General features: G+C 40.0%; 1 protein-coding gene across 5 annotated transcripts in view; it reads left to right on the top strand.

Moving 5' to 3' along the window:
• Positions 1–15,954, top strand: part of SPECC1L (sperm antigen with calponin homology and coiled-coil domains 1-like) — a 148,556-nt gene that overhangs the window by 9,897 nt on the left and 122,705 nt on the right. For 2 of the 5 annotated variants that reach the window (XM_008574503.1, XM_008574501.1), the window contains exons 1-2: positions 6,948–7,581; positions 7,732–7,802. The exons of the other annotated variants lie outside the window; for them this stretch is intronic. The gene's annotated coding sequence lies outside the window, so the exon portion shown is untranslated. Of the gene's footprint in view, positions 1–6,947; positions 7,582–7,731; positions 7,803–15,954 lie in introns of those variants that run through there. 5 annotated transcript variants of the gene reach the window in all.

Below are 15,954 nucleotides of genomic sequence, written 5' to 3'. Positions count from 1 at the left end.
TATGGAGACCGGTCCGCTCGCTGGTTGAGCGCGGTGCGGGCGCGACACTGAGGGTTGCGATCCCGTTGCCGGTCATGGTACGGGCGCGACACTGAGGGTTGCGATCCCGTTACCGGTCACGAAAAAAGACAAAAAGGGGAAAAAAAAAAAAAAAACTGGAAATAAAAATTGGAGAGTGTATACTGTGATGATGGTAGACTAAGTGGAGGATTTAGTAAATTAAGTATGAGTGTCTCTGCTGAAAGGCTAATGCAGTATTTGCTTTCTTACCCAGGATTTATCATCCTCAGAGCATTTCATTCCTAGTTGGATGTTATTGTGCAAAATATTGTATAGAGAAAGCTACATGGATGCTGCATTTGCCTGGCCCAAGTAGCAATATACTGCAAAAGGGGAAAGAAGATGGTCAGCAGTGCAAGTTGTGTTGACATTGGAGAGTGAGTTCTGAGAAAGGATCATTAAAATTCTCTCAGTCACTGAACATCTTTGAGGGTGAAGTTTCAGAGAATAGTGAGGTCATGAAGAAGAAGGTACGCTGTTGATAATACCAGTGTCAAGAGTTCAGATCCCTGTATCAGCCAGCTGCTGAAACACAAACACACACACACAAACACACCCAGAAATGCACAGACACACACACACTCCCCTGTTCTCTCTCAAACAGCTGATGAAATTTGCTAGCAGTGATTAGTTTCTTTGTCTTTTGTTCACATACTTTTAAAAAATACATAGTTTATTTTTTTGGTGGCTGACTTGTGTGGGGATCTGAACCCTTGACCTTGGTGTTGTAACACTGTGCTCTAACCAACTGAGCTAACTGGCCAGCGCTCAGTCTTTATTAAAACAAAACACATTTTCACTATGGGAAATTTCGAACATATACAAAGTAGAGAGAATGATATAATGAAACACCAGTGGCAGTGTAGTTACCACCCAGCTTCAACCATAGTCAGTTCTAGGCTCTTTGCATTTCTATATGAATTTTAGAATCAACTTGTCACATTCTACAAAAAAACCTGCTGGAATTTTGATTGAGATTTGTTGAATGTATAGGTAAATTTGGGGAGAGTTGACTTCTTAATAATACTGAATCTTTTGACTCATGAACATGGTATATTTCTCATTTTATTTAGGTCTTCTTTAATTTCTTTCAGCAGTATTTTGTAGCTTTCAGTGTACAGATCTTTTTCCTTTTTGGGGGAGTCAGATTTACCCCTATGTATTTTGTATATTATGATGTTATTGTGAATAGTATTTTCTAAAATTTTGGTTTTCAGTTGTTCATTGCTAATACACAGGAATACAGTTGATTTTTGTATACTAGTTTTGTATTCTGAGACCTTGCTGTGCACACTTACTAGTATTAGTAGTTTTTTGTAGATTTCATTGGACATTCCATCAAAGTTGTTCGTGAATAAAGAGTTTTATATTCTTCCTTCTGAATCTGAATGCCTTTTATTTTTTTGCTTACCTTATTTCACTGGCTAGAATCACTAGTACATAATGAGTAGAAATTGTGAGAGTAGATTTCCTCATCTTGTTCTTGATCCTAGGGAGAAAATATTTAGTCTTATGCCATTAAGTATGATATTAACTATAAGGTGTTTGATAGATACCTTTTTTTGTTGTTGGGTAGCTTATTACAGGGATTGAACCCTGGACTTTGGTGTTATCAGCACCAGGCTCTAACCACCTTGGTTGACTGGCTTGTCCTCGTAGATAACTTTTATCAGCTTGAGGAGGTTCTCTTCTATTCCTATTTACTTAGGTTTTTCTTTTCTTTTCTTTTTTTTAATGAGGAATGAATGTTGGGCTTTGTTTAGTGCTTTTTCTGTTTCTGTTGAGATGATCATATGACTTTTCTTTTTTAGCTTGTCATGTGGTGAGTTACATTTTTTTGAATGTTAAATCAACCTTGCATTTGTGGGATAAACCCTATTTAGTCATGATATATATCCTTTTTTTAGATTGTTGGATTCAATTTGCTAAAATTTTGTTTAGAACTTTTACATTTATTTTCATGAGAGATATTGGTCTGTAGCTTTTTTTTGTAATGTCTTTGTCAGATTTTGGTATTAGAGTAATGCTGGCTTCATAGAATGAGTTGGGAAATATTCTTTTCTCTTCAATTTTCTGGAAGAGTTTGTATGGAATGTTTTATTTCTTCTTTACTTGTTTGATAGAATTCCCTAGTGATTCCATCTGGGCCTAGAGTTTTCTTTGTGGAAAAGTTTTTAACTATAAATTCAGTCTCTTTAATAAATATGGGGCTGGGCCGGCCCGGTGGCGCACTGCTACAGTGCGCCGCTTGGGAGCGCGGTGGCGCTCCCGCCAAGGGTTCGGATCCCACATACAGACTGGTTCCCGCTCACTGGCTGAGCGAGGTGCGGGCGCGACACCGAGGGTTGCGATCCCGTTGCCGGTCCCGGTCCGGTACGGGGGCAACACTGAGGGTTGCGATCCGTTGCCGGACACGAAAAAAGACAAAAAGGAAAAAAAAAAATATGGGGCTGTTCAGGTTATCTGTTACTTCTTTTTTTTTTTTTGTCCTTTTTTGTGACCAGTAAGGGGATCGCAACCCTTGGCGTGGTGTCACCTGCACCTGGCTCAGCTAGTGAGCACACCGGCCACCCCTATATAGGATCCGAACCCGCGGCGGGAGCGCCACTGCGCTCCCAACGCCGCACTCTCCTGAGCGAGCCACGGGGCTGGCCCTATCTGTTACTTCTTGAGTGAGCTTTGATAGTTTGTTTTTAGGGAATTTGTTTCATCTAAGTTCTTGAATTTATTGGCATAAAGTTGTTCATAATAGTGCCTGATGGTTATAGTTGTAGAATCTGTAGTGTTGTCACCCCTCCGATTTCTAAAGCTAGTTATTTTATGTCTTTTCTTCTTTTCCTGATGAGTGTTGATAGAGGTTTATCTTTTTTATTGATCTTCTCAAAGCACCCACTTTTGGTTTCATTGATCTCTATTTTTCTTTTCTGTCTCATTGATTTTTGCTCAGTAGTTATTATTTCCTTTCTTCTGCTTACTTTGAGTTTCATTGCTCTTTTTCTTCTTTCTTTTTCTTTTTTTTTTTTTTTTGGTGGCTGGCCGGTATGGGGATCCAAATCCATGACCTTGGTGTTAAAAGGCTATGCTCTAACCAACCGAGCTAACTGGCCAGCTTTTTCTTGTTTCTTAAAGTAGAAGCTGAGGTATTGATTTGAGACCTTCTTTAGTATATTAAATTTTGCCTTAAGTGTACTGTTTTAGGGGCATGCCACAAATTTTGATAATGTCATGTTTTCATCTTTATGCAGTTCAAAATACATCCTAATTTCTCTTTTGATTTCTTCTTTGACTCATGGATTATTTAGAAGTGTGTTAATTTCTAAGTGTATGAGAATTTTCTAGAGATCTTTCTGTAATTTTCTAATTTAATAAAGAATCTTCTAAAAAAATACAACCATAGTACTATTATCCCTTTAAAAAGCAACAGTTCGAAAAGGACAATTTGACAGAATGCAGGAAGGATCAAAGAGAGATCTATGTCAGTTAGGGAAACGTTATAAAAGGCCCAGTGGAATGACTCAAGCTGTGTGGAGGGAGTGGACGAGAAAAGAGAGACTAATAGACGCCAGAGATTGTCAAAGGAAAGATAAGTGTAAGTCTGTAGCTGACAGAATGAGGAAGGTAAAGGAAGGCTGTGTTGAATTAGACCCCAGCAGTGATCAAAGCGATGGAAGTAAGGATTAGGAGAGGGTGGCACACACTTATATTAGACCATGAAGTTTTTAGTTGCCTGGAAGAACTCCGGAAGCTTTTCTGCTTAAGTCAGGGCGTAGAAGCATCCTTGGGAATTGTGATGGGAAGGGAGAGCTAGACTTCTGTTAGTAACATGAAGAGGTAGAAGAAATAAATAAATTTAGGATAAAGGGAAATTTTCCTTTTGGTTGTAGGGGGGAGGAAAGGAGACTAATGCTTATTGTACTTACGTGTGCAGAGCATTTCCTTGTTTGATGTGGTTCACTTGTTGTTTGATGTTCTTGTAGCATCGTATGTGGTAGTTCTTTTTTTTCGGCAGCAGACTGGTACTGTGAACTGAATCATTGACTTTGGTGTTATAGGGCCATGCTCTAACCAACAGAGCTAACAGGCCAGCCCATATGTGGTAGTTCTTAGTTTCTTGGTTTCTACTTACAGATGAGAAAACTGAGATTTGGAGATGAGTAGTATGCCCACAGCCACATAGCTACTAAGTGGTGGAGTTAGGATTTGAACTCAAATTCTACCTGACTGTAATCTGAGTTCTTTCCACTATATATGTAAGTTCATGAATGCACATCAGCAAGTGTACCAGGCTGCTGCTATTCACATATCTGCCTTCTTTTTCCTTTTTTTTTTTTTTTTTTTTTTTTTGTGACAGCTGGATGGTAGAGGGATTGAACCCTGGACCTTGGTGTTATCAGCACCGTGCTCTAACCGACTGAACTAATCAGCTAGCCCAAATACCTGCCTTCTTGTATCACACACTGTATGTTAGTTGTTATGACCCAGAACAATGCTGCTACTCTTATTTTTTTAAAAAATCTGTTGATTTTGTGTTTTGAAGTCCTTAAGAGGGATTTCTGCTTTTTAAGCTAAAATAGTCAAATTATCCATTTATTCAGTAAATCAAATTAGATAAGCAACATTACAGAGGCATGTCTGTGTATGTAGGGTTTTGGTAAATTTTTAGCACTGTTTTGAACCTCGAAAATAGTTTTGAAGGCTTAGATTGTGAAGACTCCCATCTGATGAATTGGGGTTAAGCTGCTGTGATGTTTGTATGGTAGTCTATTCTTTTTTTCATTTTTATTGTTTTGGTGGCCAGCTGGTATGGGGATCTGAACCTTTGACCTTGGTGTTATAATATCGCAGTGTAACCAACTGGGCTAACCAGCCAGCCCTGGTAATCTATTCTTAATGTCTACTGTCAGTAACCTTTTATTGAAATTCAGTGTTTGCTTGCATCATGTAATATTGTTCTGAACTATTACTTTTTAAAAATTAGAATGAAGCATTGGAAAGAAACATCATATTTATTTTACAAGTTCTGTTCTTTAATACCTGACTGGTTATGTTATATTGAACCTGACCTGTGATTAAGTTTTATTGCTTCATCTTGCAGCATTGCTCATGCAGTAATAAGTAAAGCTTATCTAAAGTAAAGCTTATCCTAAATTGGTAACAGCAGAATCATTGTAATTGAGTTGTATGGTGTGTTTTAACATTTTAGCAAGGGAGTGGACCATGGCATGACATTCTGAGCTCAGAAGGAACTGGTTTCCACTGTTTTCATCTTTTTCTTCTTGCATCCTCACCCTACCACTAAGAAGAGTAGAAGTTCTAGACTCAGTTATAGGATGTCTTATAACAGGCTGTGAATGGTGTAATGGATGATTAATGACCTGTCTAGTAAGAGTTAGGATTTACTTCTTTTTTTTTTTTTTTTTCCTTTTTTCGTGTCCAGCAACGGATCGCAACGCTGAGTGTCGCGCCCGTACCGGACCGGGACCGGCAACGGGATCGCAACTCTCGGTGTTGCGCCCACACCTCGCTCAGCCAGTGAGCGGGAACCGGTCTGTATGTGGGATCCGAACCCTCGGCGGGAGCGCCGCCGCACTCCCAAGCGGCGCACTGTAGCAGTGCGCCACCGGGCCGGCCCTTACTTCTGACATGCATGTACTTTTCAGCAGTGGTTAGAGTTATTCACATCAGGTTTGATTTTGTTTGTTTTTCAAGTGTTTGGTTACATTCTCCTTGTAGTGTTTTTTGTTTGGTTTTGGTGGCTGTCCAGTACAGGGACCTGAATCCTTGACCTTCTTGTTATATCTGTATAGTTATTGAGTGATATCTTTAAGGCAGTTGCCTTCCCTTGGCTTGTATTTAGAGCCTTTGTATTTTAAGTGAGGCCTATGGGAGAAGCCTATACACAACTGCCACGTGAGAGTCTGTTGATGAGTTCTAGAAGAGTTATATTCCAAGTGGTGGTGGCTTCATGAGGAGGAGGAGGCCAGGTGTGATTGTGGGTATTGGGAGATATAGGTCCTTGAGTTGTACATTATGGGGGTGAGATGGGATGTGAGGGGGTGGGCTTGTCCTTTAAGATTGGCTTTGAAGGATGAGGGACATTGGGGTTGGGGGAATAATACATGAACTGGAAGGAGCTGCCTGAATCAGGCAAGAGTGACCAGCACAGGATGTCTGTGGCTTGTTTAATGTGAAGAAACAGACTGCTGCTCTGAGCTTAGGGTACTTGGAGGGGGAGTCCCAGAAGGTGGCTTTGAAATTGTAGATCAGGCTCTATTGTGGAGGACTGGCTGTCAAGCAGGGGGATTTGGGTTTAATATTTTTTCTGCTTATGGCACAAGAGTACTGCCCATATTTTTTCCTGTTGGCTCACTTTGTATATTATTCCTAGTGTTCTGGTGGCTCCCTTCTCTACCAGTGCCTTTCCTTTCTTCCCTGTTTGAGGGTCTGTCATGTGCCAGGCCTAGGGTTGTCAAGTAAAATACAGGATGCTCAGTTAAATTTGCCTTTCATATAAATAGCGAGTACTTTTTTAGTCTCATGTGGATAAAATACAGTGAAGTGAGTGCTGTGGCAGAAATGTGCCAGAGAGTTAAGAGAGAGGAGGTGCCGAGTGTCTACAGAGTCAGGGAAGGTGCCACTAAGGAGATGGCGTTGGAGCTGAATCCTGAGGTAAGATGGGAGCAGTTATTTCTCAGGCAAAAAGATGATAAGAGGCTTTCACGGATAGGGAACAGTAGGAGCAAAAGTGTGGGTATTTGAAAGCACGTTGGCTGTATATGTGCTTGAAATGGGAAATGTCGGGGAGGCAGGTTGGAGCTAGGTTTTGAAGGACTGTTTGGGGAGGTGTTTGGCCTTGGGCAGTGAGGCATTGTGACAGGAGAGTGGCTTGGTGAGATTTGTGCTTTAGAGTGTGGAGAAACTATTGAGATATGGAGGGATTGAAGGCAGGGAGAACATTAGGAGGCTGTTGTGGTTGTCCAGTTAGACTTCTTCCCTGACACTGGGATGGGGTTGACAGGGGTTGTGGGGACAGGGAGGAGGGAATGCTGCAAAGTAAAGAATTTCCTTCATTTGCCAAAGGGCGTCTTCACCATTTATAAATGTCTCTGAAGATATAGTGTACCCAGGCCCTCTTTAGTGTCACAGTACGGGTTACCCTTTGTGATAGATAAAGAAAGAAAACCCTTGGAGTTACTGAGCTGTGGTAGAATGGGCATAGCTTTTGTATACAGACCTATTCAGACACATGCTCTAGCAGTTGCCAGCTGTGGAAGCTTTGGATTCACCTTTTCACAGTGGACCTGATAATAATACCTACCTCCTACGATGATGGAGGACTGAATGAAAGGATGTGTGTGGAACCTCCAGGACAGTGCAGACATGTAGTGGGCCCTCTGGGTTTAGTTTCTTTCCCTCTGGCCAGTGAGGTTTCAGAGGGACTGGTGAACAGTGGATCTTGACCATCCATCTTGAATTGTCGGTTTGTGCCAGGCAAGCTGGAGACTACAGAAGGAGGTACAGGTAAGCAGTGAGGCCCTGTGGTTCCTTCTCAGATTTCATTCTGGGAGATTAGAGAGCCCTTTCTTGAGTTGTCTATCCTTTCCTAGGAAAGGTGAATGGAAGTCTTAGGGTGTGACAGGCCCTGTGCATAGACTTTCCCTTCTCTTTCAGCTCTGCCAGCTGCCAGAACTGTGGCTTTCTCAACTCAACAGGCTTTCTGTGCAGACAAGACCCCATTTATGGTATGATACAGAAAAATGAACCCTTCCACCCCAAGTTTAAATGTTTATACCAAAGTTTCTCGGCCTTGGCACTATTGATATTTTAGGCTGTGTAGTTTTTTCTTGGGGGGTGGGGGAGGGGCTGTCCTGTTTATTGTAGGATGTTTAGCAATATCCCTGACTTCAGCTTCTTACACAATTAGTAGTGACCACCAAAAATATCTACAGACAGTGCCATATGTCCCCTAGGGTGCAAAGTTGACCCCTCCCCTTCATTTAATACCATTGCTTTATACGTGTTAGAGATAAGGAAAAAGAACTCCTTAGCATTTTTTATTAATTTTCTTTTTAACCTTACCAGTGAAGTGCTTGTTGAAAAAGACCTCATTTTTACTAAATTTAATTTGAATTCAAATCTATTTTAACTTGTTTAGTTTAGAAGGGTTTCCTTTGTCAAAACAGATTCTCAAATCTAAAATTTTAAGCCTTTTAAAAAGGATATTTTACATTGTTACATTGAGTCATTAGTGAAATACTAAAGAAAATGTTTCATTTTGTGTTTCAGTTCAGAGTTTGTTATAAATGCACAAATATATCAAGTTGATGTTGTCAACTAAAACTGTGGCCGACAGTTAATTTTATGAATATGGTGTCGTGCAAGTTTGTAACTGCCTGCCAAAAGTTTGAGCAGAAAGCATAGTTTGAAGGGGTCTTGAATAAATGTTTTCTTTTTGTAAATATTCAGAAACCTTGGCTGAGTAGGGAGTGGCCAGAGGAGACTCAAAATTTCTTGCATTCTGGAAGTTTGAATTTTGGGAAGTTTAACTTGTTTTGGACTCAATCTGGAAAAATTATTTGTGTGCTGTAGCCAGAAATTCTTTTAGGCTGTCCTTTTCCAGCCTTGTCACTTGTCTGGAATGTTAAATATTGTCAGCAGTTCAACGGCCTTTTCAGCAGCTTGCATTCAAAAGAGAAAAGATCTCCAGAAACAGGTTTGAAGAGGTCTAACGTAAGATAAGTTTTTTTTATTATATTATTCTTTGAAAAGCAGTAAGAAGGAGAAGATTTATTGGTTCTAAGTTTGAAAAAACCCAGGGAACTTATGTTTCTAAATATTTCCTTGTGTTAAATCTTACAGAGTAATAGAGAGAAATTATAAATTAATATGAGTGGAATTCTTTATGGCCCAAACAAGTGGAAATAGAGTTGTACTGTTTTATGACCTTCTGAATTGATGTTAATGATAGTTAACTCCTTTTTTCTAGCATCCAATCTATTAGTTGTGGTTTAGTGGAAAGAGCTCAGACTTTGGGCGAGCTGCTTTCTTTCCTCTCTGATAACAGTTTCTTCCTTCTTTCTAGTTGTGTAAGGCGATGATGAGAATCAAATGTGCCAGTATTTGTGCATTGTGGGCCTTCCACCTTGGCAAGATGGTGGTCTCCAGGCAGTTTGCTCTCCTGTTTAAAAAAACAGTAGCAAACAGTAGCAACATCAAGAAAGTGTCTCAGCCTCCTCATTTCTCTGATTTCTCCCCTTCACAAAGCCAAATTTTTGAAAAGTTCTTTATCCTTCCACCCCCACTCAACTCTTCACCCCACCCCACTGCAGTCTGACTTGGAATATATTATATCCGTCCACCGGTGCTGTGTGGGCCCTGCTCACCATCACCTCCTTAACACTCGGGCATGGCCGATCAGCATGGCCTTTCTCCTGTGGATTCCCCTTCAGTTTCCCTTCACCTTTCTGTGAGGCCATGCTTCCATGCTTCTGTGGCCATGAGGGCATTCAGAGGGGACTGCCCGCCTGGGGTAGGGAGAGGACAGTGGGGTGCGGTTTCTTCTGGAGGCAGAAATGGAGGAGAAGTAGATCTGTATGCCATCTTTCTTCACTGTCATAATTTGCATCACTGATTTCTGGAAGCAGAGAAAACTTCCCTGTTAAATGTATTAAATGTTAGTTGATAATCCCACACCCTAATTTTAGGAATAGAACAAAACCTGTCTTGAAAAATAAGGAAATACTGATTTGTAATACAAACAAACACTTAAAAATTGTGCCTCCTTATTTAGTAAGCACTAGAGTTTTTTGAACAGTATTGGACTTCTGTCTGTGGATTCAGACCAAGAGAATCACAAACCCGAAGGCATCTTACCCCTGCCTTTCTTTTCTTCCTGTTTCATGCATCTTGAATACACACTTACTTGCACATGTGCAGTTTTTGGGCATGACAAGGTTTGGGCTTTCGCACTGAGTAGTCCTTGACTTTTTCAGTGGAGTCCCACTCCAAGTCTGTCTTCAAAATGTGCATATTAAATGCACTTTTCTTAATTTGTGTTATAATTCACAATAAGAAAGGTTAAAAAATGTGTATGTTGAAGAATACAGTATAAGTTCAGCCTGTTGCATTCTGGTTTATTTAATTAAAACATTCCTTGCTGTTTCTTTTCAAAGTTTTGTTTGTTTTTTGGTAGGACACATGATTTTTCCAGAATGGTTGTTGGTGTCAAAGGACAAACTTACAAAAAATTTAAAGACCTCTGGATGGGCAGTTACTCAGTTGGTTAGAGCATGGTGCCAATACCTGCCAGCTGCCAAAAACAAACATAAACAAAAAAAATCCTCAATTGGCTTTCTTGTGATTCTAGAATCAGGCAACACTTCATTCCATAAAATAGAATGAGTGTTCCAATGAGCTGAGCAAAAGAAGTTGGTTTTATAGGAAGAAAAATGGCTGAAGAAAGCAGAAACAAAGAACAAAAAATAGATTGGTCATTTAAAAGTTATTTTCCTTGTGAGGTGGGGACAGGGAGACAGAAAAATAACTGATTTTTTAACATCAGGTTATTTCAGTTTACTTTTGTGTAAAGACTGAAACAGAGGGAACTTCATTATCATGCATACTAAAGACTTAAACTGGACTGTTTGGTATATTGGCTATTATTTCTCTCTTTCTCCTGATTTCTTTGAAGGTCAGAGCACAACTCAATTTGAGTTTGGTCACTCCATTTTGGGGCCTGGTCCAGGAACTTAGTCCAAAACAATAGCTTTTTATAATTTTTATTTAACAGGTTGAAACTACTTTTAGATTTTTAGTGGGATATTGATAGGAAAAAATCCCATAAAAAATCATAACTAATAAGCAATTTCCTCTCTAGAAAAAGTTTTGGGAGCTGGCCGTTTCGCTCAGTTAGAGTGCTGTATTGTAACACCAAAGTCAAGGGTTCGGATTTTCTTATTGGCTAGCCGCCAAGAGAAAAAAAGTTTTGATTCCTGGTTCTGAAGATACAAATCGTGAAATAGGATTTTTGAACTTCTGAAAGAAAGATCGTAATCTGCCCTCCTCACTTTATAAACAAGGCTTGCAGAGTTGGGGTGACTTGCTTAAGGCTATGCAGACAGTGCCAGACCTGGGACCACAATCTAGGTCTCTTGATTACCATTCCAGTGGACTCCCTACCATATAGTTTCAGTATTTCCTGATACATAATTTTCAATGGGAAAGAACCAGAGCTACTGTTGTTTGTTAGCATCTATTCCATGGTATATAATTTAATTAAGTAGTGAGTAAAAACAATCTTTAGTCATTCCTTATAAAGGGTTTCTCTTACAAAGTGTCCTTTTGAGTTGCTGCTTTTATTTTAATAAGGTATTAGTCATACTTGGGGCATGCAGTGTGTTCTTTCATAAATTATGATAGCTCACATTTATCTGGTCTTTACTGTGGGCTGCCACCCAGCTAAACACTTTAGGCTCATCATTTCATTTAATACTCTCAACACCTTTATAAGGTACATAGTATTACCATCTCCATTTTATGTATGAGGAAACTGAGATTTCAGAGAGGTTAAGTAACTTGTCCAAGGATGTAGATTTGATCATATGTGATTGGGGTGGTCTCCTGGATAGTAGTTTTTAAAATAAGCAGAGTGGTGATAAAAACAAACAAACAAACAAATAAATAAGCAAGCAAGCACAGAGGATTTTTAAGATGTCAATTAAATATCAATTAAATGGTTTTAAATAGCAAGATATTTTGTATAATAGAGGGTAAAAAGATTCTGATGTAGGTGAATTGGAGTTTAAAGGAAAAAGTAGTGACAGCAATCATGATCCTGGTGTAACTACAGAAGGGAGGGATTGGGAACTGCCTGTAGTTGCCAAAACAGGTTCCTGTCCCATGCTGTGCCAGAGCTGAAGGTGCCTCTCAGTAAGGGAATGGCCTCAGAGCTCCCTTGTGGTTTCTAGGACAGTCTGTGTTTACCTTGATTCAGGGTGGATCCTTCTGGATGCAATATGACAGTTAAGATAAATTCATAATGTCCTTTTGGCATTATTTCTGAAACTTGATTGGTGTGTTTTTATGGGTGGGTGATTGGAGAAGGTGGGGTTTCCCAGTCACTGAAATAAATTGTCATTACTGATCTTGGATTGTCGTACCATTTTTCTGACCTTTGAGACCTGCTGAGATAACTTTTTCTGGAACTAGGATATAAGGACTTTTGTTCTTGTTGGTTTACACGTTATTTTGTACAAGAATTCTATGAGTTAGGTTTTATCAATTCCCCTTTTTGGGAAAGGAAACAAATTTGCAAAGATATAAAGTGATTAAGTGATTCGCCCACAGTCACATGACTTGTATGGCAAAACTGTAGCTTGAGCCTCAGTCTCCTGACTTTAAGTTCAGGACTCTACTCACTGGAGGGGGATTCTTGTGGTACATTGCAGAGCCTTATCATTTTGTTCTATGTAACGTTGTTATCAATTATGTGAATTATAAGGCTTTTGGAGTCAGAAGGTAACTTAGAGATTCCATAGAATTCAACTTCCTTTTTATTGTACATGAGAATACTGAGTGGTCAAGTGACTTAAATTGAAGATAGCACTAGGTAAGAGGGAGACTAATGGGTTTCAAGTCAAAAGTCAGAATTTAAAAGTATCCGAAAGGCTGGAACCTTGAGCTCAATCTGACAAATAAAATTTTAACAGATACAGGTATAAATTTTTTCAGAATAAAAACTACACAGCTATTAATAAGAGAAAAGTGAGGTGTTTATGTATAATTTTTTTCAACATTTCTATGTGTTTGAAAAATTTTATGTCAGGGGAAAAAAGAGAAAAAGCAGGTTAGCAGCAGTTTGTGTGAAAAAGACTAAAAAAAAAAAAAAATTACCAGTATTAGGTAACCATGAACTTGTATGAGCCTCTGGTAGCTCCTAGAAAAACAGGGGTTTTTTTTGTTTGTTTTCTTAGATTAAGAGCAACTCAGCATCTAGATCGAGGGAAGTAATAGTCGTGCTAAACTCTGTGCTTGCCAGTCCAGATCTGTCTTATATCTGTGCTCCATTCTGAGGTACCTGTGCACTATGATGCCAGTGGACACAGATGGTGCAGGAATTTGGAGGAGTGGCTAGGGAGTTCGTGGTACTGACCTGGGAGAAGGGCCGATTTAGGTAGGCACCACGGTGGTCCTCAGATGCTGGGAGAGCTGTGGAGTGAGAGTGGTAGTTCTATTTTGAGTGTAGAGCTTAGGTGAAGGCAGAGAAGTTACACATAAGGAGATGCCCATTGAGTTTTCCCCATACTCAACCCTGCCATTCTGTGCCCTTCAGTTCAGTTCTCCACACCAGTCCCGGGTTAATCTTTAGGAGCTGCAAATCTGATTATAGGACTGCACTGCCCTTACTTACCGTCCTGTATCAGATGAAGTCCAGGGCTTGACTGGCCCTTTAAGCCCTTGCCCACCAGTCTTTGTTTTGACATTTCTGTATTCTAGCCCTATTCAAGTCCTTAGAGTTCTTCAGTTGAGCCCAATGCTTGCCTCACACCTATGAGGCGTACCTTTCGCTGTTCTCCAAAGGCACAATTGAGGACTAGATCTTTCTGTTTTCATTACACATTGTACATATATTTTTTACCTTTTTTTAAAAAAATAGAATTATAATGACAGGGACTTGTTCACTATTTATTTACATATCCTGTTTATTCCAGTAGAATGTGAGCTCCTTGAAAGTAGATATTTTTCTTCTAGTCATATTTATATGCTCATGTATTTATTTATGCCTTTCCTAACTAGGTTCCCAGAGAATTGGTGCTCAGCTTGCCTTGACACAAAATAAGTGTTCATTAATTGTTCAGTCAATAATGACTTGCTTCAAAACTTTTTAGTAGTCTGGGTCCTTCAACAGTACGTACTTGTAACTAGAAGATTGTTTTGCCAATGATATTGCATGTGGGATTTCCTATAAATGGCCTCCAAGATATTTTCCATTTTAAAGAAGTCTGTGGGTTGATTTTTAAATGGTATTTTATCTCCAATATGTTGAAGTAAGAGATGGCCTCTTATTTGTTTTCCTCAGTAGCTTTTAATTATATGATCTCCTTGTAGATTTACAGGAAACTCTGGAGCTTCCTGTGTGGCTGTGGCTATGGCTTTGGCTATGTAATTAGCTTTAGTTAGGGCTCCTGGAGTTGTAAATCTTCTCCTGAGGAGCTGGGAAGCACTGGGACATCCTGATGAGAGTTCGGCCACCCAGACTGCAACCTTCTAAAACTCAGTGTTTATTTCTACAATGAGAGCAGTTTGTGTTCTACCCATGTCTAACAAGTAATTATTGTAAATAAAAAAGTAACAGGTATCTATAAATTAATATGATTTATAGCTAAGAATTTTACTTTTACAGCTCTAACTTATTGATCTAGACCTGGCAATAAATTTTCAGTTCTAAAAAAAAGGATAGATTTTATATTAAATAAGATGGTAATTAGTACCTTCAAAATGAAAAATTTTGATTAAGAATACCAGCACTGACAAGTAGATAAGTCTAGAAGGGGCAGATTCAGCTGTATAGTTTTAGTGTTGTTACAGTTTCTTATATTTTGTGAAATATTCATTGAGACCAAAATTGCATATTCCTAAGGAAGCTCTTATGCATAGATACATTGGAGGTCATATGGAGTGGCAGAAGGAATGTGGGATTTGGATTCAGACTATTGCCACTTAAGAGTGGTTGACCCAGGGAGTGTTACTTACACTGTCTGACCCTTGGTACCTTCAGCTATAAATGCTCACATGGGCTCTTGTGAGGATTCAGTGAACTGTACTAGGTGCTGCACAGGACATGATGCCGGCCTCCTGAAAGAAGCTTAAAGCTTTCAGTGCCTTTCCCTCTTATTTTGGGAACAGTGTATCTATTTTGATGTTTTTAAGAAATACTCTTTGAGAAACACATGTAAGATACTTCATGGATTATTGTGGCTGGAGACTTTTCTTAGCACATAGAGGCAGAATCCACAGTGTTTTTGTGAGGAGAGCTACTTTTTATTCTCCCCAAACCTTGACCTCACTGGAGTGGAGGTAGTGATAGGTGCCGTGATGACACTGTTGAGCGTTGGAGAAGGGATAGTAGTAATTTCCACTACACCCCTTTTTCAACACTCGAATTGCTGTGAGCCTTGCTTGTTCTTTCCCTCCACTCTGTAATCTCTAGGCTCCCAGGAGACGCTAGGGAGGAGTGAAGTGTTGGCCAGTGATTCTTCCTTCTTGACCAGGTGGGGGTCCCATTATCTACTGGTAAACTATAATCTGTTTTTGATGATCCTTGCTCTTAATAGGGGTCATTTTGGATATTTATAGAAGCATTTTTGGTTGTCTCATTGGTTCGTGGGTGCTATTGGCATTTAATAAGCAGGGACCATAGAATTCTAGACTCAGTGACAATTCTGCAAAATGGAACTTTTCCTGTGATCCGCACAGCTTTAGGATAGCTTGCTGAGTAATTAATGTAGTTGGAAAAACTTTATGACTGAGCCTAGAATCTAATTCAATTTTACATAAACAAAGCATTTTTTTTTTCCTTTTTGTCTTTTTTCGTGACCGGCAACGGATCGCAACCCTCAGTGTCGCGCCCGTACCGGACCGGGACCAGCAACGGGATTGCAACCCTAGGCGTTGCTCCTGCACCTCGCTCAGCCAGTGAGCGACCGGTCTGTATGTGGGATCCGAACCCTCGGCGGGAGCGCCGCCGCACTCCCCAAGCGGCGCACTATCCAGTGCGCCACCGGGCCGGCCCCCAACAAAGCATTTTTTTTTTTTTTTGCCTTTTTTGTCTTTTTTTCCGTGTCCGGCAACGGATCTCAACCCCCAGTGTTGCCCCCATCCCGGACCGGGGACCGG

Source organism: Galeopterus variegatus, unplaced genomic scaffold (assembly GCF_000696425.1).
Source record: "Galeopterus variegatus unplaced genomic scaffold, G_variegatus-3.0.2 Scaffold1054, whole genome shotgun sequence".
In the NCBI taxonomy this organism is placed as follows: Eukaryota; Metazoa; Chordata; class Mammalia; order Dermoptera; family Cynocephalidae; genus Galeopterus; species Galeopterus variegatus.
Note: the sequence above shows the minus strand (reverse complement) of the source record. Positions and strands in the feature narration are given on the sequence as shown.